This window comes from Puma concolor, chromosome C2 (assembly GCF_028749965.1).
Source record: "Puma concolor isolate L17-30 chromosome C2, mPumCon1.1.hap2, whole genome shotgun sequence".
Taxonomy (NCBI): domain Eukaryota; kingdom Metazoa; phylum Chordata; class Mammalia; order Carnivora; family Felidae; genus Puma; species Puma concolor.
In genome coordinates this window covers 45,965,765-45,981,793 of record NC_141675.1, presented here as the reverse complement: position 1 = coordinate 45,981,793, position 16,029 = coordinate 45,965,765, and the positions used below count along the sequence as shown (strand labels likewise).

General features: G+C 40.9%; 1 protein-coding gene across 1 annotated transcript in view; it reads right to left on the bottom strand.

Annotated features, from left to right (window-relative positions):
- MED12L (mediator complex subunit 12L) overlaps window positions 1-16,029 on the bottom strand; it is a 340,943-nt gene that overhangs the window by 245,041 nt on the left and 79,873 nt on the right. The gene's annotated exons all lie outside the window — the stretch shown is intronic.

Genomic DNA, 16,029 nt, shown 5'->3' with positions numbered 1-16,029 from the left:
GATCCAAGCCAACCAATGAAACATCAATTTCAAGTGTCTAATATTTGTGCAATTCTACAAACACTATGCCAGAAGAGTTAAATAATTGCAGTATTGGCATTATGTGTTACGTGAGAAGTTCTTAACTTTAGAATCCATAAGCTCAGGGCGCCTGGGTGGCTCAGTCGGTTGGGCGACCGACTTCGGCTCAGGTCATGATCTCGCAGTCGCGAGTTCGAGCCCCGCATCAGGCTCTGTGCTGACAGCTCAGAGCCTGGAGCCTGTTTCAGATTCTGTGTCTCCCTCTCTCTCTCTGACCCTCCCCTGTTCATGCTGTCTCAAAAATAAACAAACATTAAAAAAAAAAAATTTTTTTTTAAAGAATCCATAAGCTCAATTAAGATTCGAATAGCTATAAACACACCCCCAGGAAAAACATGCATACATACACTCACATAAACCTAGCACAATTTTTCAGAAAGTCATCGACTCTGAGAAGAAACACAAGAATCCCAGGATAAGAATCCCTAGTCAGATGGTAGATATTACCCCACAATTCAGATCATGAAGATCAGTTTATTACAAGATTCTTAGTCATCTACCCTAAATTTGGCTAAACCCATGATGACTCATACCAAAGAAATATTATCTAGGACAGATCTCAAAAGCATCTCTCGGTCTCTTCATTTAACACAAGAGAAATAATTCGATTAAAATATATCAAGATTGAACATAACATTTAAAAAAGAAAGCAAACTAGAGGGAATGTCTGCCTGGATTCAGTCTAATCCAGAGAAAAGTAAAAATATCAAAATAAATTCAGTGAAGCACCACATGCTTACATTTCAATTATTGAGAAAAGGGGTTACCGAAAAATAACTCCCATCAGTTTTTAATAAATCAATCTAGTCAGTAATGTGCATCATATCCACATTTATAAAGTTTTAAAATTTTCTTCTGCATCACTAAAATAAGATGAAAATATGCTACAAAAGAATAAATGACTCACCTAAGCAGCAGGCTCTGCGTGACCTAGAGATGCACAGAATTGCACACATAAAGGAAAACACTTTTTTTTTTTATTTTTTTTTTTTAATGTTTATTTTTGAGAGAGACAGAGATAGAATGCAAGTGGGTTAGGGGCACAGAGAGAGGGAGACACAGAATGTGAAGCAGGCTCCAGGCTCTGAGCTGTCGGCACAGAGCCCGACGCGGGGCTTGAACTCACAAGCTGTGAGATCATGACCTGAGCCAAAGTCGGAGGCTTAACCAACTGAGCCACCCTGGCGCCCCAGGAAAACACTTCTTTTTAACATATTCACATATGACCACTGGTTTGGGGTAATGTGCTAAAAAAATAAGCCCCAGGAAGGAGTTAATTCACTTGCAAAAGCACTTATTAAGTACCCATGGTAGGCAGTGAGGAAACAAAAATTTTTAAAGATCTGGCTCCTGTTCTCAAAAAGTTCACGTTCTAGAAAAAACAAAAACAAAAAAAGCAGAAAAGACAGCTATATCAAAGCTACAAAACCTGAGACCTGGCTGCCTCAGTCAGAAGAGGTGTGACTCGGGGCGCCTGGGTGGCGCAGTCGGTTAAGCGTCTGACTTCAGCCAGGTCACGATCTCGCGGTCCGTGAGTTCGAGCCCCGCGTCAGGCTCTGGGCTGATGGCTCAGAGCCTGGAGCCTGTTTCCGATTCTGTGTCTCCCTCTCTCTCTGCCCCTCCCCCGTTCATGCTCTGTCTCTCTCTGTCCCAAAAATAAATAAACGTTTGGAAAAAAAAAAAAAAAATTTAAAAAAAAAAAAAAAAAAAAAAAAAAGAAGAGCTGTGACTCTTAACCTCAAGGTTGTGAGTTCAAGCCCCACAATGGATGTGGAGGTTACATAAGTAAATAAATAAGTAGGTAAATAAACAATAAATAAGTAGGTAAATAAACATTTTTATAAAAAAAATGTTTTGACAACACAAAGGAAGAAGTAATTAGGTCCGGCCGCCTGCACCTTCCATTATTTCATAGGCAATGAGTATCCGTCAGTCTCACCTTACAGACATCTGAGATCCTAAGTTGGAGACAGAAGGGCCTGCAGTCTGCCTGCCAGAGCTGTGGTCCCAATGCGTAATTTTTAGGAATTAAGTGAATAGTGTGCTGAGAAAATCCAAGGATTTAGGTTTTTGAAATATAAAATTTTATTTTAGAAACCTTCTTGTACTCCCATCAATTACACCTATAATCTATTTTCAACCAGTAAGTATTTTCTGATACTGGCCAGATTCAATGAGTGCCAAGCCCACTCCTTTAGGAATGTCCAATAGACTGCCAAATAATGCCAGTCTTCCCAAGAGGTTCTGGGCCTATTTAAAAAAAAAAAAAACAGTAGGATGTTACAAAACATGTTTTACTACCAACTTCTCAGAAGATCATCCTGGAAAATCAGGTCACATTATACCCATTTGAAAGCACACTGTCCCTGCTATATGAATAATTATATACTTATGTATTTGGGGCATACTATACTTCATTAGTTCTTTATTATTAAGAAATTATTAGTTATAAGATACATTCTGATAATTTTATCATTTTTCAAGATAATTTCCCACTCAAAACTCTCCCTCCACCCCCCTACTAATTATTATGAAGTTTTGGTTCTCATTTTAAGTGGTTTTTAACAAGAGGCCTTTTCTAGATTCCACTATCAAAAAAAAAAAAAAAAAAGGAGGATATTCTGCCTATTTAACTCTAACCACCAGTTCCTGGGTATATGCCATCAGACACACTCAACGTGCATACAAAGAAACATCTATGGCTCATGTTCCTGACATGCAGATCCTTGCACCCCGCCCCCAACTGCTCTGCATCAATCAACTTTTAGAAAATTAGAAGATCGTTCCCATTTGTCTGCCAGATGCTATCTTACAAACTAATTCAAATAACTGTCAATAGGACATCATGATTTTAAATATGTAAATTGAAACACATTCTCACCCTACCAACAAATCTCTAAAAATATTAAGCTCCATTTCTTTCAAACAATAATTGTTTGCTAAGTGAAATTTAATAAATGTTACTTTAACACACAATAACTTAAAGGCAAAAACTTGGGGAAATTTAGGAGTTCAAGATATGAACTACAGTCCCTGCCTTCAATGAAATGGCAATTAAGTGGGACAGACATAAATGAATACAAATAATCTGGATGCACGAAACAGGAAAATTATCTCAGAAAGTCAACATTTAACAGGAGCAGAGACAGAAGACTGAGGGGAATTATTAAATACTTCCTTTTAGAAAGTGGCTTTCGGGAAGAATCTTGCATAAGGAGTTAAATTTCAAAACAGAGATTAACAAAAGGAGAAACAAATATGTGGGAGATAGAATAATGTCCCCCACCCCCAAAGATATCCATATCTCAAAGCCAGGACATGTGAGTACGTTATCCTAAAGGACCAAAGGGACTCTGTGGCTCCAGGAGTTGAGAGGAGGAATTACCCCAGATTATTGTGTGGAACCAATGTAATCACAGAAGTGCTTTCCAGGGAAGGAGAGGCTGGGTAGCAGGAGGACACAGATTCTCCCCTAGAGCCTCTCTAGGAATGCAGCCTGAAGGACAGGCTGATTAGGGCCCAGTACGATCATTACCTCCACAACTCAAGAGAATAAATTTGGGTTGTTTTCAGCCACTAAATTTCTGATAACACACTACAGCAGCAAATAGGAAATTACTTCAAAGCAGTTTTAAACAATCACGTAAAAAGTGGCAAACACAGGTGTAGTTCAAGGAATTAGAGCAGAGGACTACTGGTTAGTTAGCAAATATAGGAAGGCTACATACAGTTGAAAATCTAAGGGGTGCCTGGGTGGCTCAGTTGGTTGAGCGTCCGACTTTGGCTCAGGTCATGATCTCGCAGTTCATGTGTTCGAGCCCCACATCTGGCTCTGTGCTGACAGCTCAGAGCCTGGAGCCTGCTTCAGATTCTGTGTCTCCCTCTCTCTCTGCCCCTCCCCCCACTTGCACTCTGTCTCCCTCTCTTTCTCAAAAATAAATAAATACTAAAAAAAAATTAAAAAAAAAAATCAAGTTGGGGCGCCTGGGTGGCTCATTAGGTTAAGAGTCTCACTTCAGCCCAGGTCATGGTCTCGCAGCTCGTGAGTTGGAGCCCCGCGTCAGGCCCTGCCTGTGCTGACAGCTCAGAGCCTGGAGCCTGCTTGGGATTCTGTGTCTCCCTCTCTCTCTCTGCCCCTCCCACGCTCACGCTCTGTCTCTCTCTCAAAAATAAACGTTAAAAAACAAAAATTTTTTTTAATCTGGGAAAAAAGCCACACTGAAAAAGAGTACCATGAGACAGGCAGCAGTCTCATTCATTCATTTACTTACGCATCAGTAATTATGTCCTGAATACCTACCACTGCTAGCCCCTTTTCTAGGCACTAGATATAGTCTCACATGCTACTTTTTAGGAATAAAACTTGGCAATTCCCTTAGAAGGTAATTCCTACTATCTAACAACAGTCTTAAAAATGTTCAGATCATTTGCTCCAATTATTCTGAGAATATAACCCAAGGAAATGATCTTCAAGTACAAACATATGAGGGCCTAGTTATCAGTGAAGCATGATACTACAACAATCCCCCATTCTAGCCCCAGCAACCAACAGATTCCCTCTGAAATGTGGAGACACATAACGGATCAAATCAGAGCAAACAGGGTAAGCTTACAGGAAAGAAAGGGCCACAGGGAGGGTTCAGAGCCAAGACAGTTTGTCTTTAGCAAAGAAACTATGGGAATTTTTACAGTGGTTGCTTGGTTTGTATTTCTGTTTTTCTGCAAAGTGATATTTTGATATCTAATTAAAGATGTATAAATATGGAAGGCAGCCTGGAGAGGCCTGCTCCTGAACCAAGGAAGGGGAAGTCAAAGATGCATGATTACTGGTAAGGCTCGAATCCCCTCCAACAGCATTGTCCCCTCTCAGAGAAGGTCAGCTCCCCTCCGGCCCACCCTTCTTCCAGGAGAAGCACCCCTACTTCTTCTAGGGTGACTGCTCTTCCTCCTGCCCCAGAAGATTCAAGGAGGGGCACCCCATCCTCTCAGTTTTATTGCACATTCTGGATTGGGGTCTTCAATAGGCCATGAAAATTTCAGGCAATTTTTTGGTCACAAGGGGGAAAAAAAAAATCACTCCATCAGGTACTCATCAGGTATACCACTCTGTGCTCAATCTTATAAAGCATTCTGGATACTAAGAGACTAGCCCTGACCAGATGAAACTCTGTCTATTCTGACCGAAAATCTATTTTTCAGAATAAGTTTTCTGTAGTACACATTGATTATTCTAGTCATTACTGAAGTCTTAGCACTTATAACTGACCAAAGCAGACACAACAAAAATCGAAAATTGAAAGTTCTTGACCTTAAATATAAATCTTTTCAGACACTTCTAAATGAAAATTTAAAACACAAAATAACATAGTATGGACTTAATCACTCTGAAAATCACAAAGATATCTTGGAAAATTTACAGGTGATAATATAGATAATTAACATTTATTGAGTGCTTACTCAACTTACAGTCAGGCAGTGCAGTAAGTGTGTTTCGGGAATTATTTCCTTTAATCTTTCCTGCCTATTAGCTAGTTATTATTTTTATCACCATTTTACAAATAAGGAACCCAAGGCAAATAGATGTTAAATAGCTTGTGCAAGATCACTCAGCTAATTAATAAAACTCTTGCCACAACATAAATCTTGGGAAATGAACTAAGTTAAGTGCAGCAACACAGTGTGTCAAAGGAACTCGGGAAGTCACCTTGACCTTGCTCCCACAGTATACAATGGCCTTTTGTGTGAGCTCCGAGCTTCTCTGGGCTCTTCTTCCTCCACTCCTGATGCTTAGAAAATCATAATATTCTGCTCTCTTGTGCTATAATGTCACTTCCATGTAACATGCATCTTTCACAACATGGCTTCATGGTTATTAGATCTCCAGCTACTGGTTTCAAATATCCATTAGGAAAAGGAGACAGACTTCTGAGAGGTACTACAGGAAAGTCCTTTACCACCTTGAACACTATAAAGGAGAGTTAGAGTCTTCAGAGGCAGTAACAGACAGCTTTTCATAATTGTACTTGGTAATAGAGAATAAGACTTTAACAGTCCATAGCACGCACCCCCCCAGGCGACAACCACACAGAGACAAACAGGACACAGAAGAATGAGTGAGTGAGAGACAGAGAGAGAGAGAGAAAGTGAGCCACGGCACATAAAGTTAAGGCCAGAAAAAAAAGCACCAAACCAGGGCATCAAGGATCTGAATTCTAGCCATGGCATAAATTAAAACATGTTAATCATGGCCAGAATAATACTAACAGTTGTAAATTTCCAGCCACAGGTAGTAGCAGAAGTAATAATTGAAAATATTTACTGAGCGGGCAGTGGGTCTTTCACACACGTCATCTCTAATCTCAACAACAAACTCTGAAGTAGGTGGCGCTACTCCCCATCTGACAGATAAGAAAACTGGGGTGAAGACGGCCAACACAGATCTAAAATGGCAGAGCTAGGAAGCCTAATTCCAAAGTCCATTCTTTCTGCCACTCCTGTCATCACTGAATCAAGATCCCTGTGAGGACAAGCAGCACCGCGGTTACCTGGGAATCTCTCAAGTGGCTCGCGCACACACACGCACGCACGCACACACACACACACACACACACACAATGAAGCCTGCTGCCCAGCTCCACTCCAACCAGCCACTGCCACCCACTGTTCCAGCCAGACTTCTACCTCTCTAGAGATAAGCCAGACTTGTCATTGAACGGACATGCAGAAAATGAAATCACAGGAATGAATTACCAAAGACTTTGTTCCTCCTCTAACACTTGCTAGACCAGATGCTCTTTTAAGTCAAAGATTTGTCTTTTGCATGGTTTTGTTTTCAGCATCTACCACAGCGTCCGGCACATAGTAGATTCAACAGTTATTTGTCATCATAGAGGAAAAGCAACTCTGTATAACATGAAACCCAATGCAAAAACAAGGTTAAGATGAGAGCAGACAATGGTGGGAGGAGTTTACTTTGTTCCCCTCTCCCAACCTACACACGTACTTACTTACTATGGTAAAAGTATCTGACAATCTACCAGCTGGTTAAGTGTGAAGTACCAGAAGTATTTTCATTCCTAAATTAATGAGTCAAGGATGCTGGTCCCAACATTATTATTTAGCATCATTCTGGAAGATTTAGACAATGGGAAGAAGGAATAAACATTTGAAAGGATATGGCAACATTACTAGAGTTTGCACAGAATGATTATTTCCCCCCACCAACCCAGTGAACTAGAAAACTTTATTAGATTAAAAGACTGAGTATCATGACTAGAACAAAAACAAGCAAAAAGCAACAGACAATATTAAGCTGTGAGGGAAGAAAATCCTGCAGAATAGTTTGCAGAACATAATCCATTTATGTCCTCTGACCTTTTACTAAGCATTCATGTATATGTACACAAATGCCCAGGAAAATATCCAAAGGATATGTTCCAAAATGAACAGTGGCTACTGCTTATATATATATAACGACTGCTTTCTATACAGTATGCCCTGTTCTAATGCTTTCACTACCGTGCCATGACTGAGCAAACTAAGGCCTGAAGGTTACATAACTTGTTAAACGTCTCCAAGTTACTAGGTCATAGACCTAAGAGTCAAACTCAAGCTATCTGCTCCACAGATGGAGCTCTTGCGCCAATATACTCCGGTTCTGAGCAGAAGAATGGGACAAGGGTCTAAACTGTGGCTAAAGGGCACTGGATGATATCTTGAATGTATCACATCCTATGTGTACAAAACTCACAAGACACCTGAAATTAATAACAGTGTATCATACTGCACTGTATTGTAATATCACACTTCAGCAAAACATAAAAATATTTCTTTAAAAAAATGAAAAGCAAATCACAAGAATGACTTCTATAATGAAGATAAGTAAGACAATGCATGGACACGAAATTCAAAACCAGTAATGTCTTCAAATAATAGCATTGTTCATCTAGCATCATGAACTTTGGACACACCCACAGTGGTAAAATATTGAAATCATTATAAACTCTGTTGCAAATAATCTTCATTAGTGGTGCTATCCACATCTGTAATAAAGATATCCGAAATGTGAAGAAGGCCCTCATCATCAGGGAGATTGGTAATATTTTTCCTTTCTGGAAAAGATAAACTTGATAGATTAAGCCTAATTCAATTTTTATTCAGTCACTCAATAACCTAATGGTTTATAGAAACTAACCACAGGTCTTCTCTAACAGACAAACAAGGGAAAATAATTGACAACTACATCTGAGAGCCAGGCTTCCTCTAGAAATTAGAAGCTCCTGGAGATTGTCTATTTTAAGAAATTTCTTAATATACTACCTTCATTATATAACAATACCACAAAAGGGAATGGGAAAAACCAATGACTCATTACTATAAGCAACAGCAAACTAAAAGAACTTGAGATCATATACTGAATGAAGCTTTTCAACAGCTTTCTGAGACTAAAAGGACGTGTTTATAAATGTGATTAATCACTCTTAGTCAACATTAAACAAAATGGCCATATCTAGATTAAAAACAGTCATATTATGGCACCAATAAACAACAAGGGATAATACACAGAGGAGTGATATTGCATATGGCTTGCAACCTGAGGCACATTAAGAAGATCTGGAAGAATTTCAAGAGTTGCATTAAGCTAAAAAGTGGTCCAAACTGCTAACAGAACATAAGCCTGTTGTATATGATCACTCAGAATCACCATAAAAAGCACTAAGACTAGGCCTATTAACCACAAACTCAGAAAACTTAAATATAAATAGTATTCACTTGTGAAAAATCTTCATAAATACGAATATGAATGATTCCCTATGTACATTTCCAAGAGATATTTGAGATGGCTGGTTTTTGATGAGGAAAAAAAGGCAGGTTCTCCTAGGCTCTGATCCTTAGAATCAAAGTTGATAGTCATATACTATAACAGCAAAAAGACTTTTTTCTCTTTTTAAGCAGCAATTAAAAATAACACAGCTCTGAGCTCTGAGAAGGTAGTAGGTTAAGAAAACAAAATTAAAACAACTCCTCTGAGTATATAAATCAGCTGTCATTAATCTGCACTGTGCCAAGAAATGAATTTGCTATTCTTCAGTTAAATCATCAACATTTAAATACAAACGGAAAAAAAAAATAGAGTTTTGAGAACTATGAAATTGCATGATAACAGATGTCACACAGGAGGTGAATTATAAAGTAAATCCCTCCAAAAGTCTTTGAAAAGTGTCAGGTCTCTCATAGTGAATTAATATCCAAAAGTTATGACTGTAGAGGGCAGTAAGCCCTTTTTCTTACGAAAAAGGAAAGGAACCTACAGATGAGAAGGACAATAAATTTCTAAAACATGGTACTAGGTTCAACCCACTTGACAATCAAAGTGATCCAGCCATGAACGTAACAACTGACATTTACTAGGTGGTACCCTATGGGACCAAATGAACTGGATTCTAGTAGTAAGGCCATTGTGCAGTGAGAATGACACTGAGGGAACAAGGAACTAGCCTGAGACCACCCAGCTACTCGACAGCAAAGCCAGGACTCAAATCCAAGTCTGAATCAACCTCAAGGTTGTATGATATACTCTAAGGGTCAGCTTTCTCAACTTGAATATTGGCATTTTCTAACATAAATATTGTTTACTCTGTTGAAGCTGTCACACTTTTAAAAACCAAAGATTATTCCTGCAAACAAATACGCCAATATTAATATGAAAACTCTTTGTGGCAATTACAAAGGTTTTTTTTTTTCCTCCTTCTTCCAAAATTTCATCTGACACTTGTTTATTCAACTAGAATTACCTGAATTAAATGAGTTTTTAAAGTGGTACAAGGAACAGAATGTGCTAATTAAAGGGCAGGGCACCTGGGTGGCTCAGTCAGTTAAGTATCCGACTCCTGATTTAGGCTCAGGTCATAATCTCAGTTGTGAGATCCAGCCCCATGTTGGGCCCCATGTCAGGTCCTGTGCTGGGCATGGAGACTGCTTAAGATTCTCCCTCTCCCTTTGCCCCTTCCCGATGCATGCACATATGCTTGCTCAAAAAAAAAAAAAAAAAAAAAGAATGTATTAGTTAACAGTTGGGCTCTGGAACCATTTAGGATCTCAATCCCTATTTCCCCACCAGTGAGTTGGGCACTAGCTTGGACAATTCACTCATCTGCTCTACACTTTGGTTTCCTCATCTGTAACGTAAGAATTAAAATTTTTTTTTTGTTTCACATGTATCTCACTAGCCAAGGAAAAAATAAATGAGATGACACAATACACTTAACACAGGCCTAATGCTTAAGACGTACTCAGAAAAAGTCTGAAGAAAAAAGACTGGTACACAGGCTCAAAAACAATCTAATCCAAGAGGCCTACCACACTCTAAATGGATTCATTACCCTCTTTATCAGTAACAGCAAAGTCTAAATGTCTGTGCATGCCACCCCCCCCCCACTATGTTAACATAATTGCCCTGTGATTAATGGATTTACTTGAAGAAAGAAGAAAGTGGTAGCTCTAAGAGCGACCAGTAGGAAACTGTGTGACTTCCACAGTACAACGTGCTCAGACAGGGCTGTGATCAGCATCCTCAATTCTAAAATTCGGCACACACATCTCAGCAGGAAGCCAGCCAGATGTGCCTTCCGTGCTGGCTTGACTTTTGCCACATTTGACTTTGTTATCTTGAGCCTTCATTAAAAAAAAAAAAAAATTTTTTTTCAACATTTATTTATTATTGAGAGACCGAGAGACACAGAGCGTGAGCAGGGAAGGGGTAGACAGAGGGGGAGACACAGAATCCGAAGCAGGCTCCAGGCTCTGAGCTGTCAGCACAGAGCCCAATGCGGGGCTCGAACTCACAAAGTGCGAGATCGTGACCTAAGCCGAAGTCGGATGCTTAACCAACTGAGCCACCCAGGTGCCCCCTGAGCCTTAATTTTTAAAAGCAACTTTTTCTTACATGAAGGAAGGAAGGAAGGAAGGAAGGAAGGAAGGAAGGAAGGAAGGAAGGAAGGAAGGAAGGAAGGAAGGAAGGAAAAAACACTAACAACAACAACAAAAAAACAAAAACCAAAAACCCCTAAGCATTGAAATGAGCATCATCTCCTTTCCTACCTGGTGGTACTGCAGCCACCTCGCCTTGGGTTGGCCAGTCCCATCTGACTGCTTCCCTACTGTGGGTAAAGTCTTGGTAAAAATCAAATATAAAAAGCCTGATGGATCCTGGCTGTGCTTTATGGATGAATGGACTGTGTGATGGATAGTTGTGTGTGTGTGTGTGTGTGTGTGTGTGTGTGTGTCCACAGTGGTCCCAAGGAACCATATTCCCTCCATGTCTCCAGGGTTTAACTGCCTCCCTACATACATGAGTCAGTTATAACAGCAGCTAGTTTACTCAGTACCCATCCACGTGCAAGGCACCATTAACCTTTCAGTGTTTTATCATTCTCACACCATCAAGAGATAGAATGCCCTTTTTAAAAATGGGGAAATTTACTCTTACTCATCAAGAGTAAGTGAATTGTCCAAATACCACAAAAGAAATGCACCGACTTGCCGATTTTACACCTGAGAACTCTTCCGTTGGCCACACTACACCCTCCACATTCACCTATTTTCTTGCGCATCTGAACCTGTACCATCGTTAGAGCTAACAGATTACAGCACCCACCCCTACCCTTCCAAACCCAATCTTACAGAGGCTTTCTTTCCAGTTCACTGTCCCAGCAGGTTTTAAGCGAGCCCCTAAAAAACAAATTCAGTAAATGCTTCCTGAGGACCTGTTGGGCCCCAGGCATGGTGTTAGACACTGGTGATGTGCTGCTGGTGAGCAAAAGGAACACAGACCCTGACCTGTGGGGCTACAGACTTGCAGGAAGAAGAACATGGAACGTGGCCAGCAAGGACAGAAACCAAGATTTTCTTTTGCATGATGGTGGGAGTTCTTCAGCCACACTGATACAAGGGCCGGTGCAGCCCCGGAGACCTGTGCCAGGGGTAAGACAGCCGCTCTGGACTCTGGGCCTAGGCCTTTCAAAGCAATCAGGAGGAACTCAACACATCTATTCAGAGTGCTTCCTGACTATTCTGAGTAGGAAAGGAAGAGCAAACATGCAGATTCTCGGGTTTTGGCGTGTGACGGTTTGTTTTCACAGCAGGGCAAGAGGAAGTGCACATGCCTCCACCACCACTCAGGCCTTTTCATTACTCAGGAGAAAGCTTGCTTCCTTGGGCACCAAAGAGAGAAGTGAAAAGGCAGCTCTTCCTGTCATCTTCAGACTTTCCCTTCTATCCGTGTCCCTGGGGGAGCCAACGATGCAGCTGGTTCTCCCTTCACACCCCACATAAACGGGGAAAGAAGCCAAGAGGAAGGAAGCGGTCTGGGTGCTGTGTGAAGCTGAGGGGCACCTCACCCTCGGCCTTCAGGTCAGCAATGTGGATCTCGCCTAAGGCTGCAAGTGACAGGCTCAGTCAGGACTTGGAATCAGAAGGTCCCCCCCCCCCATCCCCAACAACAGTCCCTCGTGTGGCACCGGCCTCTCTGCCCCCATCAGCCAGAGTAGAAATGGTTCTGAAACATTAAACAGGCAAATCAGTTAGCAAATGGTGTACAAAACAGTCACCAGGAGTTGCAGAGTGAAAGTCATGTGGGCAAACATGGACAACAGACATGCAGCTTGGCCTGCAAAGTGTTTTAAAATTGGGAGAGTTTGAGGGGCACCTGGGTGGCTCAGTCGACTGAGCATTCGACTTCAGCTGAGGTCATGATCTCATGGTTTGTGAGCCCGAGCCCCACGTCAGGCTCTGTGCTGACAGCTCAGAGCCTGGAGCCTGCTTCGGATTCTGTGTCTCCCTCTCTCTCTGACCCTCCCCACTTGTGCTCTGTCTCTGTCTCTCAAAAATAAATAAACATTAAAAAAATTTTTTAATTGGGAGAGTTTGTAAATCTTGATATACATCTTCTCCAGAAATGTTGAAGGATCAAACAGTGGGTCTACATTCCCAAGGAAAATCTGAGACAGGCCACTCTACTTAGAAAGGGCATGCCCCCTCCCCAGTCACGTCCCAGGGGCCCTGGATGCAACAGCCTACCATCCATTTGCACCACCTGCCTGGCCACTGTGCAACACGAGTCTCTGAGCCCTGTCCTAAGTAAGCACTTCACGTTTTCTATCTCACACTACACTGAATGGAAAATCAAGTAGCATAAATCTCGAATAAGCAAACACTGAGGGGGTTGAGGTTTATATTTGTGCTTCTCTCACAACAGTTGCCAAGCCCTAACACAGAAGCAGCAGCTGAGGATACGGGGGGCAGAAGGGAAGGCGTGGGTACGGGAATAATGCAGTGCCTGTAGAATGAGCGGAAGCATGCCACAGGCCTAGCACAGCCCATCGTGGAGCACACTCTCACTCTCGTGACCGCAGTCTAACCACAGGGCAGGACGAAATCCTCAAATGCCTTCATCCCATGCACTACGGTTTTCAGTGTGCTTTGGCCAAATACTGAGACTACTTAGACACGCAAATCTGAACTTCAGACTCTGCATCCCATCTGTACAGCTGCTCCTCCCCTCCCTGCAAGAAAGTGGAAAGAACCAGATTTCCTTTTAGCAGTTCCAGAGAAAAAGAAATCAAGGGGGCTGAAGTTCAAGTTGCCTAAGCAGATGTGGGAAACCAGGATGTGCAATCCAGGGCCCAGGCCTGCCTAAATACAACTTCAGCAAAAGTAAACCTCAAGCTCTTTGCAACTACAGAGACTGGTCCCTTCTTATATTATCTTTCATGCTAAGTCCTAACACAAATTATGAAAACAAAAAAGGGGAAACACATTTTCAAGAAGTGAGACATGTTTTTGAATCCTAACCACACCACTTTATACAACTCCTTCTAATCAGAAAATTAGAGTTTCATCATCCTGGTTCTTCCAATATAATCCTAACCTACTAGTAATTATTGCTCTATTATCATTAACAGCAACATTTTTAACATATTTATAGAATGTTTCATGAATCTCGAAGTGCTCATGTCCCCTTAGAGGCAGACAAGGCGAATGCTCTATGCCAACTTAATATGTAAAGGCACTAAGGCACAAAGCCTACACGTACCTTGTTCAAGGTCACACAGCTGATCACAGTTAATACAACTCCACAGCTCATACATGAATTCCCGGAATATATAAAGTGACCCGGGTGTCAAGAAAATAATAGACCTTGGTGAAGAGTAAACAGATGAAACACTGTCATCTGCCTGCATATACACACATACCTTGAAACACACAAACAGATGCCAAAATAAAAATTAATTTAATTAAAATTTAAGGTCAAATAATTAATGTTAAATATGTAAATGTCAATATTTTAATGTTTAAAAATCATTCTAATGTTAAATTAACAGGATCTACCTAGTTCTTCTGATAGATTACTAAGAAAAGGTGACCAGTCTGAATTACAGGTTTAAAATGTAATTTGTGTATTACTCCTAAAAGAGTGTGATAACCACAAAGCAACCACTCACTCACAACACATCTTTCCATAGTTGATTCAACATTCAATGTAATTACTCCTAAATGGGCAACATTGTGACATTCCTTCCAATGAAGTATGTCACTGGAACGCACTAGACCCTCAACCCTGAGCACATGTCGCCCTCTAGTGGCAAGCACCTCTCAGCATCCTGGGTGGAGACATTGCTCACTGGAGACAACTGTGTTTTAGAGAGCTTACAGAGTGATTTTATTCAAAAATACAAAATGTAATTTCTGCCCTAGGTAAGAGATGTACCATGATCTCTTAAGAGTGCTAGTGAATAACTTTAGTCTCTGTGGATGAATGAGGCATGCGATTCTGAAGTTGGCCAGTTCATTCACTATAAAGTTGTAGAGTCAAGCTAACCACAAAACTCAAGGGGTTTGGGTACAGCTAAAATGCTCACAAGGGAACAATGCAGTCTTTACTCAACTCTCAGTGCAGAAAGCTTAGCAGTCCAAAAGGACACCCTGAATTTTAGGTATCCCTATTTTCCTTCCACGTATCTTAGTTTACGTATTGGAAACCTTAGTACTCTTGCAACCTTTTACCGAAGTCTTTATTACAAATAGACTTTAAGGGTTCCACTCCAAAAGAACACAGTAATACTCTAACCTGTGTCAATAAGCAGAGTATTATGCAGACTTTTATAATCCGTGTGCTCCACAGAAGCACCGAATGAAGCATTGCCACTGAGACTTCACAATGAATTAGAAAATTCACTCGGGGCGCCTGAGTGGCTCAGTCGGTTAAGCGACTGACTTAGGCTCAGGTCACGATCTCATGGTTTCTGAGTTTGAGCCCCGCATCGGGCTCTATGCTGTCAGCTCAGAGCCTGGAGCCTGCTTCGGATTCTGTGTTTCCTTCTTTTCTGCCCCTCCCCCACTTGTGCTCTATCTGCCTCTCAAAAATAAATGTAAAAAAAAAAAAAGAAAAGAAAAAGAACATATACTCAGTCTACCTCACTCAACATTCCAATATCCTACTTGGCAGCAGTGAACTTGAATCTTATCTTCAAGAAGCCAGGGGATGACACAAATTATTCCAGAAAGAGGAATAACCTAGAACAGGTTCACATCAGGTTCACATAAAGGTATATAAGGAAAGTCTGGGGGTTTTTGTTTCCATTGTCTAATCTCTCCTTTCCACATATGCATTCCCAAAAGCTAGTATGGAAATCAAAGATAATAGTAATCAGTTGACTAAGGTGTTCTTTGAAGGTAGGTACCATGTCTTAAAACTTACCTCTCTGTTCCTGGTGCCTAGCACAACCTGGACATACCATGGGTGCTCTCCATTGTAAAAATAAGACAAACTTCTTCATTCTCCCAAAATAAGGTTGAGGGGGGGAAAAAACTGGAAAACCTTTGTTTATAGACAGTTCAATAATGAAACAATCTACTCTAAGAAAGCCTAAAATAATAATTGTCTGTGAT